The sequence below is a fragment of the Nipponia nippon genome, unplaced genomic scaffold, assembly GCF_047370975.1.
Source record: "Nipponia nippon isolate SJK-2023a ecotype South Korea unplaced genomic scaffold, ASM4737097v1 scaffold_8, whole genome shotgun sequence".
NCBI classification, from domain to species: Eukaryota; Metazoa; Chordata; class Aves; order Pelecaniformes; family Threskiornithidae; genus Nipponia; species Nipponia nippon.
This window is the reverse complement of record NW_028262402.1, coordinates 44096428-44122939: the sequence shown is the minus strand read 5'-3', so window position 1 is coordinate 44122939 and position 26512 is coordinate 44096428. Positions and strand designations below refer to the sequence as shown.

The 26512-nt window shown below is 36.7% G+C and overlaps 1 protein-coding gene across 15 annotated transcripts in view; it reads right to left on the bottom strand.

Moving 5' to 3' along the window:
- PTPRD (protein tyrosine phosphatase receptor type D) overlaps nucleotides 1-26512 on the bottom strand; it is a 1305401-nt gene that overhangs the window by 749923 nt on the left and 528966 nt on the right. For all 15 annotated transcript variants that reach the window (XM_087741431.1, XM_087741446.1, XM_087741430.1 and 12 more), the window contains one exon: nucleotides 2066-2114. The gene's annotated coding sequence lies outside the window, so the exon portion shown is untranslated. The remainder of the gene's footprint in view (nucleotides 1-2065; nucleotides 2115-26512) is intronic.

Genomic DNA, 26512 nt, shown 5'->3' with positions numbered 1-26512 from the left:
TTTTTTTGCTGGATTTTCCTGTAAAAGTTGTTGATTTCTGTTGTATAGAATTTGATTTTTTTTTAACTCACAGAAAAACTTACTTTATCATAATTTCATGATATTTATCAATTATTTAATGCAGTTATCTCAGTTGCCTCCTATATTTATAAGTATAAAAGGTGCTTTAACATGTCATTGAAACCCTGGTTCCTCAAACCATGAGCTATCATTGGTTTTGTATACTTTTCTTCAAAAATAAAGCTTTATTGTACACAATACACAAACAAACATATACGCTTGAGTTTATTTTATATAGCATCAGTTGTTGAAAACATAGGAAAAAAATTGATCACCAGGGATGTTATATTAAGTAAGATACCAGTATTATAATGAGAATTCTCTGTCACTTCAGTGTGTTGTTACTAAACACTTCTAGTGTTTCCTCAACCACCAGTTATTAACAAATGTAACAAGGCAGATATCTGTACAGTTAAGAATTTGGACAATATTAGATTGCTTGCTACTACAGATTTTCTATGAGTACAGGACCTTTACAGGAATCTGAATAAGCCCTGTGTTACTGATATCTAGAAAAAACCTGATTTGAGGGATTTGGAATTTAAAAGCATTTTATAGACTTACAATAGACACCTCTAAACACCTGCTGCAGGGAAGATTCTACAACTGTGTTATGCAGCATGTGGAATAGCAATAAGCAACTCCACTCCTCAAGGACTATGAGCAAAAGAGCAAGAAAAATCTCATGGAAAACCAAAGAAACAGGATGGAAACAAAGCCCACCAGACCTATTCAAATATTAAGAAAAAATATTTTCTGTGAGTCTTTTAAATTGATACTACAAAATTCTAAATATCAGGCTTTCAGAAGAAGCTTCTGAAACAGGAATATGCTTTAAAGCTCAAAGGTTGTAGCTCATTACAAAAAAAGTGTCATGGTAAAATATATCATAGTTTCTGCCATGGTGCTTTTTGAACTACTGCCTTCACACAGTGAGTGGAATCACAAAACAAAGCTGACAGATCTATTCCTCTGGGCTTAAGTTTCCACTGCCTAGAAATGTTGTTTACTGCCCATGTATGCAGACTATGACAGCTATTTGTGTTATACAAATGAGGTTTCCTCATGAGTTCTCAATCGCATGCTAATCATATTGTCCCTTGTTATAAAATAAGCGCTCGACTTTATTACATTTAATATTATGAAACAAGCTTAAAACTCAGGAGAATACTGTGGTAACCTGTTTAAGCTTGTTTGTCTCAAAAGCTTTATTACATTACTTATGAAATTATTTGAGCAACATGCTAAATGTCAACATACTTTGTTCAAATGACTTCACATTAAACATAACATTTCCCAAAGAACTTAGTATATGGAAAAGAGAAAAAATTGAACTACAGCAATTACAAGTTTCCAGTAATTTTAGTTTTCATTATAACAGCTATCTGTCTTGTATCTCACTCCCTCAAATTGTCATATTAAACTCCTGTTAGTAGGAAATAATTTTGATAAAACCTGTAGCCTTATTGTTTTATTGTCTACTGCTGCTTGGCTCTTATTCAGTCCTGAAAGATGGTTTCTCACAAGGGATTTAATGTGCAAAAATGCAGTTTATATCTGGAGAACCTTTGTAATTTTTACAGATCATTTCCTCTTTGGTTCATGTTATCTCTCTCACTTTGAAATTATGTCAGTTCCTGTGTTTGATGGCTATGTTAACATTAGTCCCAAAATGCAACATGGTCAGGTTACACATGCAGCATTGAAGTACAGTGTCATGGTCTCTTCAGTCAAAGTATGCTAAAACAAACAAACAAACAAACAAACAAACAAACAAACATGAACAAATTAATTTTCTGCTTATACAGTAAGGTAAAAAACCCTTTTTCCTCACAATCTCTGAAACAAAAAGTTTTAATTAATCACTGGTATTACCAACTGACATTATCACAGACTGGGAGGATTATTTTTTTTTTCTCCAGGAAACGTAGTCATATGCTGGAATATAGTTATTCACAGAACCATCCAAATTCAAGCTAAAGAAAAAACAAAAATAATTACTCACCCTAGGCTTGCAGGTTTGGAACTCAATCAAAAATTCTCTATCCTGAGATCTGAGAAACACAAAACAAAAGCTTTCTATCACCACTGACAATAAATAGATAGACATAACATATATAGGAAAACGAGTAAATGATGGTTCAGTACTGCAAATAATTAACACACATATATGTTACAGGAAAATAAATTGGCTTAAATCTTAAATAGCACACTTTGAAAGAAGCACATTTTATGTCATAAAAGCAGCCCAATAAAAGCCTAAGCTTTCAAGTGTGTTCAGTCTTCCTCTCCCTACCTCACAACAGCGTTCTGAGGAAAAATTAATTTTAAGCTCTCTCCTGGAACTGAGAATTTCTGAATTTCCATGGAGACCAATAAACTCCAGGGATATCTGGACAGAAGAAGTTCACACTGTACACCACAGCAATTCAAACTATGACTTGAGAAGTTTATTTGAACATAAATTGCTCCTTTAGAAAACAAATTATTTTAATGCTCAGAAGATATTAAAAAAAAATCTGACTATATTCTAAGATTTTGGTTCTAAGAGTGGGAAATCAAAACAATAAAAATAATCAAAATAATCAAAATAATAATAGAGGATATACATTTCATGTTTGAAAGGGATCAGAATGCTCTGTGGCAGCTGATAAAAGTGCATCGGAGTAAAAGCAATAAAAAATTTGACTGGGGGTGGTTTTTCGTAAATCTGGGGATGCGAAAATGGAATTTCTTCTATAAATGCAGGGGAAGAAAATAGATTAGTAAAGCAAATCTCCTTTATAAGCATCAAATACAAATGATTCACCACTGAATTAACATTCATTTCATGGCCCTGGATGCATTTCTTTATAATTGCTAAGATTCGTTAAATTTATCAATACTATAACCATGGTTATTTCATTAACAAGGCTTGAGGTTACCCATTAGCTTAATAAGAACAATGTAAAATTGATTTTCCTGGAGCAAATTAGTTTCTAACTTTTTGTCTACGGGCATTTTTCTCTTTCCAGTACAACATTAATGAAGATTAATGTTGAAAATTTAAAATCTGGCAAATAAATATTAGAAAATACACAAAGTAAAATTGTGTCTGTTTGAATAAGAGAAAAGAAGGATGCATACAAAAAATGATGCATAAACATAAGATTAAATTTATTTTAGTTTTATGCTAATGGCAATTAACACATAAAATAAGATTAAATGCTATAGTGGTAATCTGCATGCTTTGGAGGAAGTACATATGTGTCTCTAATCTTAAGATTATTCAAGACATCTTATTAACAACTTATCTGTTCAGTGCTTACAGTGTTGCCAAATTCTAACAATTTTTCCATGGTATTTGCATTAGATGAATTAGTTTTGTGTTTTGGGTTTTTTTGTGGGTTTTTGTTTGTTTGCTTGGGATTTTTTTGTTGTTTGTTTGTTTGTTTTGTACAGTTCAAGGAATGGCAGATTTTTTTCCAAAGTATTTTTGACATGTTCAAAAAAGAACCTGTGAATAAAAATGTATATATTGGTTCTTTCTTTATCTTAAAAAACATCAGGTTATTTTTATTTTTAAACTTTCTAACAAAGTTTTGAGGTGGACATTTAAAAGTGAAAATCACATGGGTCCAGCAGAACCTTGTCAATGTTTCTTAGTTAAAGACCCACCACAACAGTGCATTCAGTCTTAGGTCTCTTAAGCTGCTGAACAGTCTTTTTGTCACTGCAGAAGTCACCACGCAATATTGCCATTATATTTCTAGGGGGGAAAAAAAAAAACAAAAAAACCAGAAACAAAACCCAAACCTAACAAAGCTCCTATCTTAAGAGTTTAATTTACTCTTATTTCTCCAAATAAATTTTCCCAGGACATTCTTTTTTATTTTGTAATTTTCTTCCCTTCCCTTTTCTTTCCTTATGAAAGCAGCAGAATATGACCACTAACAAGTATTGTAGCACAAGTGAAAAAATGCCTCTTAAGCCAGATATACTTTGCAAACAATTGATCTAAAAGAGTCTATATTAATCTGTGGCTCACACCACCTTTTTTCTATTTTATTATTTTGAATCTGTGTGGCAACAATTATGCTAGAATATTTTGCTATAGTTTTAACCCACTGAAAAAAAAAGTTACAAAGGATTGAAATTGCAAAAACTTAAATCTTATTACCTTCTCTTCAGAAAGTTGGTCCATTATAGCACCACTATAATCCTTACATAGAAAACCTCCAAGTGCTATAAACCCAGAAACTGTAGGTTCATAAGCCTCAAGCATAACCCTGGTTCTGTTGTGAACTAAAATATTGATCTAGAAAAATCACAAATTCTTTCTGTCCCCAAACTTTCCTGCTCTGTAAAATCATCTAGGGAGTTTCAATTAAACTTTTTCACGTACTTTGAGAGGTTTAGATGAAAAGTGTTTGTTTATTTTTTTTTGTCCTAAGGATTATTTTTATGTCTATAAAAATAAAATATCAATAAGATAGTTCATTATATCATATTGCAAGCAAATTAATCATACTTTGGAGAGAATAGGACCTCTACCTCCTGAGAGTCATTTGGTTTTATTTTAAGTAAAAAGTGATTTATTCTCCAAGTTTGTAAAATCACACAACTCAGGGCATTATTCAGCAACATTTAAATGCTTAGCCAGTTCCCACTTTTGTAGGATGTTTCTGCAACAATTGTCAAATTTTTTAAGGCTTCTTTTCCCTGAATTTCTTTAAATTTCACAAGACCTCTATTGTCTGCAATCATTACAATTTCAGAAAACAAACAGGAGGCTATTATCCTGTGAAAATGCTTTATTCTATCAACATTATCACTTAATTAAAGATCACTGATAAGAATGATCATTAACTAAGTAGATTACCTCATTTTCAAGCTCCTTTTACAACACCCTTGATTTAAAGGCACCATGGGAACTACCAGGCAGTAACAGCTACTATATGATGACTCAGTACTGGACAATGTTGGTGTGCTTTTCTTTCACTGGGTCAGAATAAAAAAAGAAAGGATTAAAACTCTGCTTTCAATGGTCTTTTTGCACTTTGATTTTAAAATACTGGTAAGAAATCAGGATAGAGAACAAGCCCCACTACTTTTATGATTATGATTGCCAAGAAAATTCCAGTAGGAATTCTAACTGTATGTATTCTCACCTAACTTCCATTAATTCTTATTTCCTTGTGCAAAGTTTGCACCAATTATCAATAAACAGATGTACGTTTAATCACTGATACTTAAATTCAATTCCAGGAAAAATGTTGTCCAAAATCTTATTTCAGTCCCATTAGATAATATCCTGAAATATCCACACCAAAATGAAGATACAATTCAAAATTAAGAGTTTTCTGAGTAGGCTGTGAAAGAGTTAGGAATTTGTAACATTTCATTCAAGTGTAATTTAATTTTGGCAGCAATTTCTAGTTAATTTTTGTATGTCTAAAGTATTTTGCTACTTTTGGATAATACAAGATCGTTCTCTCCCTATTTCTCTTTAAGAAATTTCTTGGAGTTTTAGAGAAAGAACATGATGTAAAAGAGACAGGTCATAGCTTCATAGATTATTCTGTTATCTAGTTCTTCCACAACTGGAAACAGTTTCAAATACAGCCTACAGTAAGAGCAGTAGGAGTGCATTTTGTTTCCACTCTGTCATTTTACCTTATAATTGTGTGTCCTTCACTTAAAAAAACCCAAATAGTCCCTACCTATTCCCAAATGTATGTTTGATCCATGGGCTTTAAGTATCACACTAGTTTTCCAACAATAGGCATTTCACAAGCTTTTTCTGTTCTTCTTGAATCAAAATCTTTGTCAATCTGAAAAAATTTCTTGGAAAGACACAAAAATATCTGCTGAAGAAATCAAAAAGTTCCATTAAATTTTATAATCCCATTTTCATAATCTCTTGAGCGAATACTGTGGTTTATGGCAAAACACAGTTTTACATATTTCAAAGCCTAAAAATTCAAAAAAGTATGCAATTCAATTATTTTATGGAGATTATCTTCATAATAACCTACATAACCTTCTCGGTAGGTAATCTATACCTGCATAAAATGCCTCTCTTTCTCTTTCTTCTTAGTATTAACCCTAATGGAAAATCCAGCTTTGTTGCCAAAACATTAGAGTTTGAACTTCCTAACACAGGATAGAGCCCATATTTTACATGACAATACTATCAAATGTTTTTTATTAAAAGCTAAATTTTTCTTGCAGTATCCCTTTGGTAATTCCTTTCATTTATGTGAACTGGAAGGGCTATATCTGGACTTCAGGGCAGATGCTCTTTACCTTAACTCCAGGCATGATGCCCAGATAGACACCAAGGCACACCACAGAGTATGCTATTATTTACCAGGGTGAAACCTCACCATGCACTTTCCCCTTGCCATTAAAAAGTAATCGCAGGTGTATAGGGCAGGCGGGGAAGGAACTACGATATGTTTAAATAGGTCCTGAAATTTGGATAGTTTGAGAAGCAGTAATGTGGCATCCATTAAAGAATTTGTCTGTGCTGTACTAGAACTTGCAGAATTACGCTGTGTTAAATTTTGGTTTCTGGACTCTATCCGGTTACTTCTTGTTTGTTTCTGTGCATTTTGTGGTGGTATTCTTGCATTTTTGTTGCATACTGTTGATTTTCGATAAGCTCTCTAATTTGCCAAGATCTTTGTAAATTCTAATCCTATCCTCTGGGGAATTTACAATCCTGCCCAGCTGCCTGTCAGCCACAGATTTTTAGAGTTTATGGTTTCTTCCATCATTCAAGTGTTTTTTTTTTTTTTTAAACACTGAAATCCATTTTGGCCAAAACAAACCCCTGAAGGACCCCCCAGTTGAAATGATTAATAATGATTCCTTGTTAACTGAAAGCAATTTTTCAAACAGTCAGTTGTTACATCTGATTCATATTTTACTGATCTGCTTCACAGAATGTAATAGCACACACATCCTACATCCCCCTTAATAAAAGTGTAATTATATCATATTTACTTTTTTTCCCCTCATGGAAAATATCAGGCTTTAGCAATTCATAAATAAATCTGCCTTACAGAGACAAAGGCATAAAAAAAATTTCAGAAAAAGTAATACTTCTCTCATAATTAGCACCATTTATAAACAGGTTGAATTTTCCTCAAGCTGCACTGACATTAACATTTGCTTTCAGCACAGTATTGGTAATTTTAAAGTCAAAGTCACAGGTGGCTTGCAACTTTAGTTATATACTGCTTCATAAATGGTTATCTAGAAAACTTCTACCATGGGTTAAGAATGTATATACAGGCATCAGAGTACACATTATACTGTAAATATACACTCCTTAATAATGATAGCTTCTTTATAGGCCTATGCTCATGGAATCGATTTTAAATAGAGGACAAATTTGAGCAAACATGATGTAAACCCTTCTGGAGATATTCTATTTCATTTTTGAAGTAAGAATGGTTTATGTTAGTTTAGTCTAACATCTTTCAAGTTTGACTCAGTTCTTACTAACAATTTGAAATCAGAGGAGCCAGACAGGTTTTCACACAAAAGGGATGAAGTTCAACAGTATTTAGACAAAAATCGGTTTTGTTTTTTTCTCTTATATTGTTGTGTGGGTCTTCAAACTCACAAGCGTTTATGGGAAGTGCTGGATACTAAGTTGTGTTATCATCTTTGTAACATGCAGATAAAATTGAGATTATTAATTTCTTAATAAATCTGTAACATGCTAATTACTTTTACAGGGACTGCACATAAATTCTGATTAACTGATTCATAAACATATTAAATGAAACTACTGAGGGGAGTTGTTTTCTCTCTTTAAAAAGTTTTGGATATAATTTTATTGGTTAACAAATTACTCCCAAATTTAAAGCTTGTACTTGAGAAAGAACTGCTGACAGCTCCTTAATGGAAGAACTGAACACAACTGTGTTATGAACCGGAAGTGAGCTAACTTTTGGTACTGAGAAGTGCATGCCACGTACTCTTATCAACAGTTATTAGAGGTTATTATCATGCTATCATCTAACATTTATTAGAGAAAAAGCAGCTCTGAAATCACAGAAATGTCTATTTTCAGATAAGAGATTAAAATGTTATCAGCAACATTAAGTCATGTAACATGAGTTATTTATGCATCAGGATCTCTCTATGCACTGAGTAATAAAATCAATGAAATTCTTGAAAATAAAAATATGCAATTTGAATATTTGATCTAAGCCTTCAGTTTACATGTTAATCAGATTTTGAAGCAGTTCTTTAGAGTTTCTAACACCCAATTACAATAAATATTTGGAGTTAACTATGTGGCAGAATTTCTATTACATAAAATATATTAGCCATCAGAACTTTAATGTATTTTTTTTAAAGAAAAATTTAAACTTTCTTGTCTTTGGGACTGTTTTCCCCTTTCTTTTAATGTTTGAATTACATTTTTGATCTAGTATTTTTGCAGCTATTAATTTGTTTTCTATTGAATCAGTTTGTACACAAAGCAGAAAAAAGAAGTAACATCAACATAATCTAGTGAATCTAGTAATTGACCATATAAAAGGGCAGTCCCACATTCTTGACTCATCAAATTTTGGGCTTTTCTTGTGATTACAGTCATATCACAAAAATTTGAATTCATGACTAATCTGTCCTAGTTGCAATAACTAGGAAGTCAATGTCTGTAAAAAATGTAAAAATCCAAAAATGTTATCTTTAAAACAAATCTACAAGGCCCCTAGAGAAATTACTTATAAAATGGTAAAAAGTAATATCTGCAGAAACATTTAATCAAGTCTTGACAAAAGCATTCCACAATGTACACAAGGAGCTAGGCTTCATGTTAGAATCATAGAATCGTTCAGGTTGGAAAAGACCCTTAGGATCATCAAATCCAACCATTAACCTAGCACTGCAAGTCCACCACTAAACCATGTCCTCAAGCATCATGTCTACCCATCTTTTAAATACCTCCAGGGATGGAGACTCAACCACTTCCCTGGGAAGCCTCTTCCAGTGCCTGACTACTCTTTCAGTAAAGAAGATTTTCCTAATATCCAACCTGAACCTCCCCTGGCGCAGCTTGAGGCAGTTTCCTCTCGTCCTATCGCTTGTTACTTAGGAAAAGAGACCAACACCCACCTCACTACACCCTCCTTTCAGGTAGTTGTAGAGAGCAATAAAGTCACCCGTCAGCCTCCTCTTCTCCAAACTAAACAAACCCAGCTCCCTTGGCTGCTCCTCATGAGGCATGTGCTATAGACCCTTCACCAGTTTCATTGCCCTTCTTTGGACACACTCCAGCACCTCGATGTCCTTCTTGAACTGAGGGGCCCAAAACTGAACACAGTACTCGAGGTGCGGCCTCACCAGTGCCGAGTACAGGGGCACTATCCCCTCCCTAGTCCTGCTGGCCACACTATTCCTGATACAAGCCAGGATGCCATTGGCCTTCTTGGCCACCTGAGCACACTGCTGGCTTATGTTCAGGTGGCTGTCAACAAACACCCCCAGGTCCTTTTCCACCAGGCAGCTCTCCAGCCACTCCTCCCCGAGCCTGTAGCGTTGCATGGGGTTGTTGTGACCCAAGTGCAGGACTCGGCACTTAACCTTGTTGAACCTCATACAGTTGGCCCCAGCCCAACGATCCAGCCTGTCCAGGTCCCTCTGTAGGGCCTTCCTACCCTCCAGCAGATTGACACTTCCACCGAACTTGGTGTCATCTGCAAACTTAGTGAGGGTGCACTCAATCCCCTCGTCCATACCATTGATAAAGATATTAAAGAGGACTGGCCCCAACACTGAGCCCTGGGGAACACCACTCGTGACTGGCCACCAACTGGATTTGACTCCATTCAGCACCACTCTCTGGGCTCGGCCATCCAGCCAGTTTTTAACCTAGTGGAGAGTGCACTTATCCAAGCCGTGAGCAGCCAGCTTCTCCAGGAGAATGCTATGGGAGACAGTGTCCAAGGCCCTACTAAAGTCCAGGTAGACAACATCCACAGCCTTTCCCTCATCCACTAAGCGGGTCACCTTGTCATAGAAGGAGATCAGGTTAGTCAAGCAGGACCTCCTTTTCATAAACCCATGCTGGCTGAGCCTGATCCCCTGGTTGTCCCGCACGTGCTGCGTAATGGCACTGAAGATGATCTGCTCCATGACCTTCCTCAGCACTGTTGTCAGACCTGTAGTTCCCGGGATCCTCCTTCCGACCCTTCTTGTAGAGGGGCATCACGTTTGCTAACTTCCAGTCATCTGGGACCTCCCCGGTTGACCAGGACTGCTGATAAATGATGGAGAGTTGCTTGGCAAGCTCCTTTGCCAGCTCCCTCAGTATCCTTGGGTAGATCCTGTCTGGCCCCATAGACTTGTGAGCATTCAGGTGGAGGAACAGGTCAGTGACTGCCACCTCTTCGGCAACTGGGGCTTCATTCTGCATCCTATCTCTATCTCCCAGCTCAGGGGCCTGAAAACCCTGAGGATGACCAGTCTGACTATTAAAGACTGAGGCAAAGAAGGCATTAAGTACCTCAGCCTTCTCCTCATCCTTCGTGGCAAAGTTACCTTCTGCATCCAACAAAGGAGGAAGATTCTCCCTGGCCTTCCTTTTGTTGCCGATATATTTATAAAAACATTTTTTGTTATCTTTAACTGCAGTGGCCAGTTTAAGTTCTAGCTGGGCCTTTGCCTTTCTAATCTTCTCCCTGCATAACCTCATAACATCCTTGTAGTCCTCCTGAGTCACCTGCCCCTTCTTCCAAAGGTGGTAGGCTCTCCTTTTTTTCCTGAGTTCCAGCCAAAGCTCTCTGTTTCAGCCAGGCCAGTCTTCTCCCCCGCCTGCTCGTCTTTCCGCGCATGGGGACAGCCTGCTCCTGCGCCTTTAAGACTTCCTTCTTGAATAACATCCAGCCTTCTGGACTCCTTTGCCCTTCAGGACTACTTCCCAAGGGACTCTGTTAACCAGATTCCTAAACAATCCAAAGTCTGCCCTTCTAAAGTTCAGGGTAGTGGTTTTGCTGCCTCCCCCCCTTACTTCTCCAAGAATTGAAAACTATCATTCCACATAATCATGTTGATTATGTTCATTTGCCAAAGTGACCAATGTCTGCAATATTATGTGCACTCTGATGTTCAGAGTTCCTATCTTATTCAGATATCCTATGGCATGCACAGTTGTAGAACTGCAAAACTTCAAAGGCTCAGACAAACATCATCCTGAAAACATACCCTGCAAAATCTTAATCAGTTTTAAAAAACAAAAGTATGGTTTTGTCAGAAGACAGACCACAAAGACTTGGGAAGATCAACAAAAGGATAAGAGTATGACTTTGATATCGAAGGCACAAACCAGTGCTGAATAAGTAATATAAACTTATTGGTAGAAATTGTGAAGAACTGACATAAAACCTAACTGATCCCACAATTTACAGAACCCAGTAATAGATCATAATGCTATATCATATAAATAGAAGAATTAAGACTGCATTCTTCTAAAACAAAAAAAAAAAAAGAAAGAAAATCAACTCTGTACACAAAAAACTACTCTCCGAAAATTTTCAGGAAAACACCTTATTTGCAGTTTCACAGAGGATGAAGTCATATGATGGGATGCACGAAGTAGAAGATGCTTAGCCTTGAAATGTATGAGTTCCCTTCATAATGTCCATTTGTAAAAGTAGTTATATTAATATTGCTTATATTAATAACCCAAATTTGGTGTTTGTACATTACTTTAAGAATAAAGAATAAATACAGAGAGAGAGAGAAACACCACAAAAATACTGGAAAAATCACATGGTGAAAAGGAGAGCATTCTTTTTAAAGAATTTAAATTAAAATCACTCAAATCTAACCTTGTAAAACCATGATTTATGCTAAAGATAATGCAGTGATGTGCTTGCACACAATACATAACCTTTCAAAGGACACTATAACTGTCCTATGTTTTGTTAGCATTTGGGATAAGAAGACAAACCAGTAACAGCATAGTGCAAATTCTAAGGGTGCGAGAAAAATCATAATTGCAGGTGTACACAGCACAAGTATTCACTTTTGGAGTGTAGAATTGACAAGATACATCTATTTTATGATCCCTTTTATTGTACTCTAGGTCATAGCAAGAAATATTTCTTCTGTCAGTTCGGTTTATGGAGGTGTGGTCCTGAGTATGAAAAAATATATTTATAAAGCTTTTTACTGTGAAGTCTGGAAAGACATTTTGAACAGCTGGAAATTATATTAAAGTCAACACTATTTTAAGTTTTCAGATACACTAGAATTATTAAAAAACAGCATACCTGTGTTACCAAATATTGACAAGGGACATGCAGTACTCTTGAAGCAACCATTGAAAATATCAAGCATTGCTGCAGGACAGATTTCCTCTTTATTTAACATTCTAAAATAACGTTTGTTTATTTTTGTTTTAATGAATGAGATGATTTCTGAAATCACATCATAAAATATGGTAGTTGAAAAGTAAAAAGGTTCAGAACCATGGAGTATAATGGTAACTGCTGCCCATTATTCACAGCTGCCAACTTCATTTTTTTTTTGGTGCAGCTTCCAGTTAAACCAATGTTTCAGAGCTCCCACTGGAAAACAAAAATGCGCTTCTAATACAAAGAGGTTAACGATTTGTCTTCTACAATAGTACTTTACAGAACGTGTATGTCAAAGGCTAAGGTCCTGGATCACTTCAAGCATGCAAGTGTGTGAGAAAACAATTTTGAAGAACTCACAGTTTAAAAACAAGCAGGTCTGTTCTCATCTCACAGCTTGCTTTTTTTGCAATTAACAGAGAAAAGTCTCAAGTTAAAAATACATTAGTTATAAATATGTCTCAGTCTATCATTTTTACTGAAGAATTACAAATACTGAAAAAACCCCAAAGCTTCTTTAAGAAATATTTGGGCTGTATACCTGAAGTTTTATTATGTACGTATTTCTCTTTGTGATGAGCTACATCATTTGAATAACAACAAAATATTACAGCTGGCAAATCAAACTCATAGAAAAGAAAATACACTCTTAAAGCAAAAGTATTTTTTAATGCTATGTACTATTCTGTGTACTCTTCCATTGTGATCACCTCAAGCGCTGATGAGTGCTAAGGAGCTGGTCTACAGGCCTGATGGCTCATAACATTAGGACAACTTCTTAGCGTTCTCTTGTCTCAAATCACGGAGGAACATACACAATGGTGGACTGTACTATAAAATGGGGGCATGTCCTGTAAATGTGACTAACAAAAACGACACGTTGGACATTGCTGTATATGATGTAACACATAACATACCACTTTGTTCATTTATGATGATCACAGAATCATCTAGAAGATTGAAACTATTTTATCACATGTTCATCAGGACAGCTAGCAACTAAAAACGGTATTTTATGGAGTTGCTGTCAATAGGGACTTGGAGATTGCTCTGTCTGAGATCAAATGATCTGCAGTTTGGAGGTTAGAAAAATGACTTGTGTTGTCTAAATTGTAACATTTCAAAATGTGTTTTCATTCAGGAATGTAGAAACTTAACTTTCAGTGGGGTGGTTAGTTTGTGGGAAAAGCATGCAAGAAGTAAGTTCATGACATTATTCTAGTTAACAGAGAAGTGAATGGGTCTTTTGCATTTGTTTGTCAAACAGATAGAGAATGAACAGGCTTACATCTCTGCTGTATCCAGTTCAGTTACTTGCTATGAAATGTAACTCTAAATCCCACTGGGAAGGACTAGAATTTGGATCTCCCTCATCTCTCACCTGTTCCTGTGCCTTTTGATGAGCAAATAAATCTTTCACATTCTCTCTAAACAAACATACACTTCAAAACCCCACAAATTGTTGTACAGCATAATTCCTATCTCATGGATGTCTCTTTCAATGATAATTTGTTATTTCTCACAGTGGAAAATTAAACATATCACTACTTGTAGCATTTACGTATTTCAGGTACCTTACGACAAGAAAGTTTTTTTGTCCTTTTATCAGGGTCAAAGCCCTAGGTGTCTGCCATCATGTGATGAAGCCTACCTGAAGACACTGTTTGGATGAAGAAATGATTGACTATATCTACTTGGCACTAACTGATTAGATATTTGAGATTTGAACTGGAAAACAAAGAAGTAAATAGGCAAACTTTTTCACATAACCACTGAGAGCTTCTTACTTCTTTAAAACATCTGATGCAGGAGACCAGTAGGTGACAGCAACTCTGGTGACAGCTGCTAACCAGCCTTAGATGGGGAGAGAGTCACAGAGACTGGACCAGAGCCACATGATCAGGGTATGCTGACTACATAACATGCGAAGTAAAAGTTAGCAAAACCAATAGTTCTTTGGTGAGGGACACACATCTGCGGGTGTCCAGCGCTGTGTCAAGGTGGAGCCATAGAGCACAGGGGTTGGCCATCTAGCCAGATTGGATGCACCAGCCATTAGCCTGAGTGTCCTGCTCCTGGGACCCTAGTGCTGGGCCTGGCTGGGCCACAACCACGGGGCCAGGGCATGTGTGCATGTAACGTGTGTGAACTGGGTGTGTAATAGAAATGTTAGAAAAGAAACTGCAGTCCTCCAGATGCATACATCCTGCTTAGGAAAGTCACCTCTGATCATTTCTCTAAGCAGTGTCGTTCTCCCACAGCTGTACCACCAACACTCTCCATGACAGTGTTAGAGAGATGTGAACCAAATACTCTGTTTTTCAGATATACATAGTCAGGGTTTTAATATCTCCAAGGAGGGAGGTTCCATAGCCTCTCTAGGCTACTTGTGCTGGAGTTCAATCACCCTTATGATAAAAAGTTTTTTTCTAATATCTAGCTGGTATTTCATTGTGTTATGCTTTTTTTAATACTACCATTGTGCAATATTCATAGAATCATAGAATCACTTAGGTTGGAGAAGACCTTTAGGATCATCAAGTCCAACCATTAACCTAGCACTGCCAAGTCCACCTCTAAACCGTGTCCCTAAGTATTACATCTACACGTCTTTTAAATACCTCCAGGGATGGGGACTCAACCACTTCCCTAGGAAGCCTGTTCCAGTGCCTGACTACCTTTTCAGTGGTGTTTTTCCTAATATCCAACCTAAACCTGCCCTGGCTCGATTTAAGGCCATTTTCTCTAATCCTATTGTTTGTTACTCGGGAGAAGAGATTGACACCCACCTTGCTACAACCTCCTTTCAGGTAATTGTAGAGAGCACTAAGGTCTCCCGTCAGCCTCCTCTTTTCCAGACTAAACAACCCCAGCTCCCTCAGCCGCTCCTCGTATGACTTTTTCTCTAGACCCTTCACCAGAGCCTGTCTCCGTCTTCTCTGTGTCCTCGCATTGAGTATCTGTACACACCAATAAGGCCTGCCACAGGGCTGTTCCTTCCCAGGATTAACAGACCCAGCTCCATAGCCTCTTATCAGACTCCCCATGCGCCAGCCCCCAACCGCTTTGGTAGCCTCCCTGGGAGTGTCTCCAGTAGGTCAGTGCCTGTCCTGTGTGTAGGAACCTTGGGCTGTGGACAACACACAAGTCCTGAATAAAAGAGCAGGATTTGCTGACTGCACCCTTGCTCGTGCAGCCTAGGATGTGGCAGTGGCTTCTTTGTTGCCTGGGGGCGCTGCAGCCTGATGGCCAACCTGGTGTTCCTGTGGCCCCAAGACCTTTTCTGCAGCATCCAGCCAGTCATCCCTGACCTGTTCTGATTCAGGGTTTTGTCCATCTCAGGAGCCAGGCTTTACATTTGCTTCTGTTGAATACTGTTGTTAATACTTTGAGAAATTAAACAATAAGTACTTACTTTACATAGGAGACTGCACATAAAGAATCATAGAATAATTTAGGTTGGAAAAGACCTTTAAGATCATCAAGTCCAACCGTTAACCTAACACTGCCAAGTCCACCACTAAACTGTGTCCTTAACTGCCACATCTACACATCTTTTAAATACCTCCAGGGATGGAGATACAACCACTTCCCTGGGAAGCCTGTTCCAGGGCCTAACTACTCTTTCAGTGAAGAAGTTTTTCCCAATATCCAACCTGAACCTCCCCTGGTGCAGCTTGAGGCAGTTTCCTCTTGTCCTATCCCTTGTTACTTGGGAGAACAGACCAACACCCACCTCACTACAACCTCCTTTCAGGTAGTTGTAGACAGCAATAAGGTCTCCCCTCAGCCTCCTCTTCTCCAGACTACACAACCCCAGCTCCCTCAGCTGCTCCTCGTAAGACTTGTGCTCTAGACCCTTCACCAGCTTCGTTGCCCTTCTTTGGACATGCTCCAGGACCTCGATGTCCTTCTTGTAGTGAGGGGCCCAAAACCGAACAGTGTTCAAGATGCAGCCTCACTGGTGCTGAACATAAAGGGATGATCAATTCCCTAGTCCTCCTGGCCACACTATTTCTGATACAAGCCAGGATGCTATTGCCCTTTTTGGCCACCTGGGCACACAGCTGGCTCATATTCAGCTGGCTGTCATCCAATACCCCCAGGTCCTTTTCCACTGGGCAACTTTCCAGCCACTCTTCCCCAAGACTGTAGCGTTGCATGGGGTTGTTGTGACCCAAGTGCAGGACCCAGCACTTAGCCTTGTTGAACCTCATACAGTCGGCCTCGGCCCATCGATCCAGCATGTCCAGATCCCTCTGGAGTGCCTTCCTACCCTCAAGTAGATTAACAGTCCCAACCAACTTGGTGTCACCTGCAAACTTACTGAGGGTGCACTCAATCCCCTTGTCTAGATCATTGATAAAAATTTTAAATAGAAGTGGCCCCAATACTGAGCCCTGGGAAACACCCCTTGTGATCAGCCACCAACTGGATTTAACACCATTCGCCACAACTCTTTGGGCCTAGCCATCCAACCAGTTTTTTACTCAGCAAAGAACATACCCGTCATTATATTCTTTTCAACAATCATTTAATAATCATTATGTTATTTGTAATAACACTGTAACAGTATTCTCTTCCTTAGGTATATATGCATATCTTATATCTGATCGCAAGCCTTATCATTTAAATAACACAAATTATACGACATAACAATGAGTACTTTATGGATTGTTAGCTTTTCATTAAAATTTACCAACTATTGAACAATAAGTGATGCTTCTTGATTTTATGTCATTCATATAATTTATTAATTTCCCACTTTACAAACCCTTGATTAGCAATTTGAGTATTTTCTTTTATTGTTTTTAGACCTAACAGGAACAAACGTTAAATTTTTGGCAAGAGGTGAAGAAAAAGTTTGCTATTTTACAAAAAGTTATTATGCAGGATTTCAGCTCCTCTGTGGCTCCTGAGAGTAGACACTCTCATTTTAATATCTGTAGAAATTTTACCAGCCTGGATCTTGAAATTTCACATTTAGCTGCAAGATTTTTCCCAGATAATATATTCCAAGAGAATGTAAATCTGAAAGCAAGTAGTAGTTGTCACAGAATGCATTCTGCGGTATGATATCATATTTTTGTCTTTAACTCTCCTCATTGTTAAACTGGGAATAACACCTGTTCAATGACTTCAAAGACCAATAGTTATGAAATGCTTTCTGTTTATAAACATATAAGAGTCTCTAAGTATTGCAATTATATTTTGTCAAAGCAGAGAGAAATATTTCCTTCCACATTCTCTTCATTAGCAGAGAAATCTGAAAAAAAAGGACACAGTTTAAAGAATACTTTTAAATATTTCCATTGCTGTGGGGTTTGGAGAGAAAGCACTTAATGAACAGGCAAAGACATTTATCTCTATGGAAGACTCAGCAGCACTTTTACATGAGAAAAGGAGACCACGCAGTCTCACACAAATTACAAATTTGAGATGAGAAGTAGCACAACCCTAAGAAAGAAGGGGTAACCTTCTTAGAGGTAACCATAAGAAGGTGTAGAGGGTGACTTCTTTTGTGCGGTTCCCTATTAATCCACTGTAGTATTTCTGTGTTACTGAATGAAAACAAACTCAATCACACAAATGTAGGACACACTGTGTCTTCTTAATTAGAGACAGGACAGTAAAAATATTGTAAAATGACTGAAAAATATGTAGACTATTGCACAAAGATGACTCAGCCTTATCGCAAGCCACGAATATTTATAAAAATAGTTAAGAGCTTAAGTGATGCAAATACAGAAAAAAAAAAGATAAAAAATGCAAATTTTACTACTATATCATCATCCGGATCAACACGTTTCTGCACTACATATGTGTGCAAACATGCACATTTGTCTTCACACAAATAGTACTTGTACAAGTGAAAATGAAAGTAGTTTTCTTGTTCTATTTTCATCTCCTTGAGTTTAAAAGGCTACTATCTCAACATTTCTTGTCATAAGCATTCCTCATTCTTACACCAATCAGGTGTTTCTCCTGAGTTCATTCTTCAATAATTCCTTCATGCAGCCTGTTTTTGGACATTTTAGTTATACACCTGCAAGCTACCCCATGTTGATTTTAAATGCCAAATTCATAAATCTGATCTTCAAACACAACTGTTCTTTCATCGTGTTTTGCACTGCTGACAGGGGTTTCATGGAGTTATTCTGATTTATTAGTTCTACGATTTCCTCAATAATTGCCACAATATGCAGATATGTTACAGATAGCCTCCTCCTTTCAAATGCTCTGTCAAAGATTCTCTTACCATGGAAGATTTCAGCTGTCCCTTTCTCAAAATCTTAAATTAATCAGTTTGGCAATTACCGGTTCCAAATTGAAAACTTTGATTTAAGGCTCTCATTAAATGAGAGGATTTTGATGACATAATTTTTGGATGCTACAATTTAAATACATAGTTACATATTTAATGTTTAGATTTCTTACATGGTTTTTCACATGTTTTTTGTATATTTTTTTTTACTATTTTCTTCTGCTTATGATGGAGCTGTTGCAGTGAGCCCTCATTTAAGCTTGTACAACCTGAGTGTATCTCTATCTGTCACTTTCCAAGTTTCCAGAGTAACTTGTTTGGGTTTTCAATTTCACAAAGGCCCTTCATTTCTAATGTAATTCTGAATATTGATATAGGCTAACTGATACAAGGTGCCCAAAAAGAGAAGATGAAATACTACATTTTCAGTTTTTTCAGGTCTTCTGTATTCCCCTTCCCAATGATGTCCCAGCCAAGACTTCATTTCCTCTCCTATTTTACATGTTGTGAACCAATCTTTCTTGAGTATTCGAGAAAAATTGCTGAAAGGTCAGTGTTAAGACCTAACACCTCTGAAGGGAACCTCAGAACAGCTGAACAGAAATTACTACCAGTAAATTTAAACCTATCTGGTATTAGGATCACATAAATACAAATCAGTAATTATAACTCAGCAATTAAAACTGTAGGTATATGTAGGATCAGGATCAGGCATGAAAGATGTGGTATATAAGCACTTCTGTTAGGAACATGAAGGATTAGCTGCTTCATAGTGTTATACACATATCCTGTGCTTTGTTTTAAATCATTTTAAGCACTAGATACATGGATATATAATACTTTTAATATATCTTCAGAATGTAGAACAAAGCACTCCCCTTTTTGGTGTATTTCAGATACAGACCAGTAATATAAATATGAGCACAACATTAAACAATAATTTCACTCTCAAAGGTTTCTGTAACTCTTTCTTTGTTCACGTTTTGTCTGCAAAACACAGAAACAGGCAAGATTGTAAGGTGTGAGACAAGTCCAGACCCTGGACAATTATAAGACCAGAGGAAGGACGAATCAAAGAGTAGCACCCACTCTGCTGTTGCCCTCTCCCTCACTTTTTCCTTAGAAGTCTGTATCTGATTTTCCTCACTCTGCTTCCTTCTGTCTCCTTCCTAATGCTTCTTTCTGGTTTCACAAGTATTCCTTAATCAGTCCCAGAGAGGTAGCATGACTCCTGAAGATGATGGCAAATACAGTTGGTAGGTACTTTATGAATACAAAATTATGACTAGGAATTAGGAGATTGTGCTTTTCAAATAAAAATTATGTGCAGGTAGGAGCTCATGCAAAAAGTGTTATACTCCCTCCCTCTTCCCTGCCTTAGTCTGGTTTAGGAAGTGGAGCTTAAGATGTGAGATTTCAATGTTTTCCTCATGTACCTGTTTCACTGTGATCTTTTTTCACAATATGAAAGAGTTTTGTTTGGAGTTTAACCAGCTACCCTCATATGTGCTCATATCACATGAAACAAATAAAACCATAAATAGATAAACACCCAAACATGATTATGAAAACACACTGAGGCAGTGGAACTGAGAGCCATGGGTGTGGCACTAGATTGTGTTTTCAATAGTGAAAAACATTTTAACTAGAATATCACTTTGCTATGAAATTTTACAGTTATGGTTCATAATTACTCTGCCTACTTCCGTCTTCCATCCAGTATTATATAAAAATAGTACTTATTTTTAGTATATTACTTCACAGATTCCTTATATTTCTCCAAATGTCTGCTATACTATACATTCTGTTTATATAGAAAGAGGTACATTATAGAAAAGTGATTTGTTTTCGCTGAAAGGAGCCAAAGGTTATAGTTAATACACAGGAACAGTTACTCTTCTCACCCCATCACAATCATCTCATATATCACTAGTGACTTTCGGAACATTTTTCTCGAAATGGAAAAATGCATGGTGTATGATTGATTTCCAATTCTTTCAGATGATACAGTGACAAATGAGAAGCCAGAGCAATTTAGTCTGAGGTGTCTGTTAAATATCATAGGATCTAACTTGTTAGAGAACCACGCCATTTCCACCCATCTAATACCTAAATTTATCTTCACACATTGTTCATATGAATAACAAACAACATGACATAAATGTGCATTAGCAATTAACAAATGAAGGTTCTTCATATTTTTTGTATCACAGCAAACCAATATTGTGCTGTAATTTCAATGGTCATTATTATTCATGTATGGGTATTCTTTAAATTTGATAAAGCAGAACATGGTTAAAGTTTCCAAAAAGACCTTGCTGGGAAGATTATGGTTCAATAAAAGAATTATTCATTGTTTTCCATGTTTTCTAACGTCTTCTGCTTTCTTAAGACACTGTGACTAACAACATTTCAATTAATAAGTATTTTACTGTTTATAAGTAAGCTTAAAACACATTTACATAATAAAATATGCAAGGTCTTCCTCCAAGGAGATGTACTGCTTCTCCGCACTATAAAACGATATGAACTGTACTGTCTTTATAGACACAAAATACGAGTCAGTCTAAAATTTGTAATGCAGATACCTCAAACAATGCTTCAACATATTGGCAGAAGCTTCATGTTCCTGACATTCAGAAAATACCCTTTTAATAAGCAAAACTAATTTATGAAAGTTCCTAGTTAGATTAACATACAAGTCTTAAGTATTCCTAAAGTTTCATGAGAAAAAAAATTGAGGGGTTGGCAAGAAGGAGAGGCTACCACAAGCTATATCAGATGAGAATTCAAACCCATCCACAAACGGGCACTTTTGCACATGTGCTAATGATAAACACTGCCCATCTATTTCAGACATTCACAATAGTGGAGAAAGGTACAAACTGAAAAACATCTTCACAAAAGTGTTTGCAAGACGAAAATACAATCCATAAGGAGCAGCATCTCAGATATCTGGAGCATAAATTCCATGTTGTTATTTGGAAAATTTAACAAATACTTTATAGATCCCATTTTTTTGCTGAGCCGACTACAAACATACACTTGATGCCAGTTTAATAAGTGCTCATACAGAACGGTGAAATTGAGTATATTTCAGTGGAGAGGAAGTGGAGGGAAGAACTAAGGGGCGATGGCTCTTTCCTGTTAATTCCCTACTTCTTTTGTTTCTGAAGGCAGAGCAAAGGAGGACTCATCCAAACAAAATACTGAAGGCCTGAACAGAGGTCATTTAGGTCATCCACTTTTTAATAAATGTGAATAATATATATGCATTTTCTGTCTGCCTGTAGACCAACAGCTAACACCCATGCTATCAAAGTGAGATAGGGGACAATGTTCATCTGTGGACATTACACATTTTGTTTTTGTCTAATCATTAGATTAGCCTGATCTAGGCAGGTGTTTCCCCTTTCCTTACATCATTATGTGGATTAAACAACCAGTTCAGCTACCTGTTTTGTGCAGATCCAATTGTCTGAATAACAAAGTTCAACATGAATCAATGCAAGACTCCAGGAAGCTGGAGGAAAATTTTCCTCTAAAAAGCTTCTTTTAATATTAAGTTTTTCTAAGAGATTGATGTCATACATAGAAAAAGAGTGCAAATATACACATATATCTTATAGAAAACCAAGATTAGAGCTCCACATTTGTTTTGAGAAAACCTCTCTTCAACAATCAAAATATTTTAAAACATGAAATATCTGAAATCTTCCAAATTCATCCACCATGACCTCCAGGAATTCAATCTGGAAATATTCTAAATGCGTCTACAACAAGCTAAATTTTACTTTCTTTATTATTTTCCCCATATAATTTATTTCACATATTTAAGCACATTTTACATTTTATAAAGGTAAACTTATATAATGCAAACTATGGTTAAGGTCCATGTTCAAACCTCAGAAACTGCAGTCATTACTTTTTTGTTGATTGAGCTTCAAGGGCAGAGAGTTAAAGAACTCATACACAGAAGTCATGCTTTTATACTTACAGTGGGTTTTCTCTGGAAGCAGATATTTTATCTGTGATAACTTTCCCATTTAGCTACTTTTCCTGTTTTAGCATTTTTGATAAGTGAAGGAAAAAACTAATCTTAAAGATTAAATGCTCACAAGTAATTTCTTAACAATATCACATGCATAAGAGGAAAAAACATGACAAATGTCTCAACCTAGGTTTTTTCTTCTTCCCTTTTGTGAAACTCCTAGAAATATGGTCCTTAAAGACCTGGGTGGCAGGAAAGAAATCCAGCTTATTTAAAAAGCACAAGCAAAGTAAAGAACAAACAGGTGCTATGAAAATACTTTTATGTCAAAAAGGTTTAGGAAAGCTTAGGCTGTACTTCTGCATTTTTTTTTTGTTACTGGAATATATATTCATTACAATTTATTGAATGCACTGAGCATTAAGTGTTCTATGTACTAGATTGTCCACAATCCATCAATTGCTACTTAGAAGTAGGTAATTCAGCTTCAAAGATATGTATGTAAAGCACCCAGTATTCTCCCATTTGTTAACATCTTCCATTTAATCATGTGTAATTAGGACATATTGAACTCATAAATGAACTTACTAATTTACTATGCACAATAGAGGTTGTTCCTCACCACTAGTGGTTCAGCTGTCCCTCTGATCCTGTGTCCTCTAGCCAATGGAAACCTATAAAAGCAGCTTTGCAGAGGTTGTGCAGACACAGCTATAGTGGCAATCTGCCACACTTGCATGCCTCTTCAATTATTTCCAAGAAAAGTAAGGTCCCTGCAGTCCCACCATCACTCTCTGTTTTCAGTTGAGAAGAAAAGAAATAGATGAAAATGTGGCATAATTCCCCCTTACAGATTGCACAGCTATTTTTGACAAACACATGATGAGTTAACACCTTCACCCCCTTCAGAGCTGACACAAGCTACAGTTTTTATAAACAAATATACTGAGCTCCCTAAGGATCCTTATACTAGAGTTAAAGTCACATGAACACAGTACGTGTCACACTCAACTGTTTCTTTATAACTGCATTTTTAATTCTCAAAGCATTAAATGCAGAAGTAGCTAAACACATTATACACTAAAATTATGGAGTTTTTCTGCTATGAGAAAAATCAAGTGGTTAAAGAGATCATGTCTTCGCTCTTTGCATAACATATAAACACAGTTCTCTGCAGAAACAGTATAGAAATAGGCTAGTCCAACTGGATAATCACATAACGCTCCAGATAGCCTTACTGTTTTGTTTTTTTTTTTCCGTTTTGTCACCTTCTTCAGATATAAGAATAAAAGAAAATAAGCCAGAAAGGCCTTGGATTATACTGTGTTTACTCATAAAGAATTCAGAGTGACACTATTTGCATATAAGTACACTGCTGTAAAAGATCAGAGATTATCTATTGATTATTTTCTTTACTTGTCACCATATAAAAAAAAAATTATGAGAATTTTTTTTCACATTCAATATGTGCACAATCAGTATCATTTAAATAATTTAAAAAATATGCTATGCTAAAAGGAATGTGTTCTTAAACTGATATAGCTAAATACTATCTCCTTTTCTTCCAACCTTCTTCCTCTACTTAAAAGTCTCAAAAGGAAGTGAAGTCAAATAGCTGAATTTTGGGAGATGAAAAAATCAGATCAAAATGGATATTTCAGTGCTTTTGAAGTGCATCTTTCTAACTGATGACATGTTTCTATATGATGCATTAGAGAATAATGTCCATGACTTATGGCCAGTTGTCCTTCCAGGTGGAACACCCATTCTAAGAAAAAAAAAATTGCTTAACAGTCCATAAAATTCTTCTGTATTGCAGTCATGCATGGTAAGTGACATCAGTGATAGAACTATGAAAGTAGATGCTTCTAGCCAGTCAAGTATCAACACTGTCAGCTACACATTTCTTAATTAAGCAGCTACTCTCTTTTGTAAATTCACAGTTTTTTGAATAAGAATTTTGAAGTGACTTAGCCAGCTACCCTGTTAAATGCTGCAAGTTATCACTCTCATGTTGTATTTTATATAATTTTCTGATAGTAGTAATTACTACCTCACAGTCAAAATAGAATAAAAATGTTCTTTTAGGTTTTCCACCAAGAATAATACAATCAGATAACAAGACTATGTCCAAAATTTGAGTACAAACCCTCTGCCAATAACATTATTTCATGGTTTAACCCCAGTGGGCAGCTAAGCCCCACACATCTGCTTGCTCATTTCCCCATGGTGGGATAGGGAAGACAATCAAAAGGGTAAAAGTAAGAAAACTCATGGGTTGAGGTAAAGATAGTTTAATAGGTAAAGCAAAAGCAGTACTTGCAAGCAAAGCAAAATAAGGAATTCATTCACAACTTCCCATTGGCAGGCAAGTGTTCAGCCATCTGCAGGAAAGCAGGGCCCTATCACATGTAACAGTGACTTGGGATGACAAACGCCATAATTCTGAATGTCCCCCCCTTCTTTCTTCTTTTCCCCAGCTTTTATTGCTGAGCATGACATCATATGGTGTGGGATATCCCATTTTTCAGTTGGGGTCAGCTGTCCCAGCTGTGTCATCTCTCAAATTCTTGTGCACCCCCAGCCTACTCATTGGCTGGGCAGAGCTGGAAACAGAGAAAGCATTGGCACTGTGCAAACACCATTCAGCAGTAACTAAAACATCAGTGTGTTATCAACACTGTTTTCATCATAAATCCAAAACATAGTCATGTACGAATGACTGCGAAGAAAATTAACTCTACTCCATCCCAAACCAGTACAATTTTTAATAAATGTGAAAGATTTGGGTCATCAATAAATTTGTTATTAAGAAAAAGTTATACTCCAGTTATACCTTTTATTTATGACTGTGAGTTAGTCTTATAATTAACTTCTATCCATTCAAGTTTTACATTATATAAAAAACTGGTACATTTTATAATATTGCACTATCCAATATAATATTAGGACTCACTGTGATAAACAGAGATAATAATCTAGTATAATAAACCTATACAAAGACTGTAAATTTTACTAACACAAATTATCCTGTGACATCAGTAAGAAAACCCAGGAAAATACAGAAAATAATATTCTCATGTAAGCATGTGTATTTTGGGAATGGGCCATCATCCATTGTATATGATGTAAAAAAAACCCCAACCACCTATATTTCATGGATTTTTTTAATAGAACTGCAAATAACTTTTCTTCAGTTTCTAGTTAGACATAGCCATTTCCATAGTGGTTAAACAGATATACAAGTATTCAGCAGCCCTGCAGAAAGGGATCTGGGGGTGTTGGTTGACAGCAAAATGAGTCAAGAGTGGGCAAATCACATCCTGGGGTGCATCAAACACAGTATAACCAGCTGGTCAAAAGAGGTGATCATCCCACAATATTTAGCATTGGTGCGGCCTCACCTTCAATACTGTGTGCAATTCTGGGCTGCAGAATTTAAGAAGAATGGCAACGTACTTGAATTATCTTTACACAGGGGTTAACAGGGCTCATTGAAAGAGTTTTAAACTGGATTTCAAGGGGGAAAGGGGTAAAATCAGGCTCGCTAGAGATAAGACTGGGGGCAGCATACCAATGTTTGAGGCACGGTGTACCAGTAACATCCTTTGGTCTGCCATCTAGTGGAGATAGGGGGTGGAGAGCCATGCAGCAGCAAAGATGCAAGGGTTATTGATGCGTTAGAAACCATGGAAGTGCCTGACAAGAGTCACGTAAGAATTAGGGCTTCTCCCTCCAAAAAGGTGGCGGGATCAATAGCCCAACTGAAGTGCATCTATACCAATGCACACAGCATGGGCAACAAACAGGAGGAGCTGGAAGCCATTGTGCAGC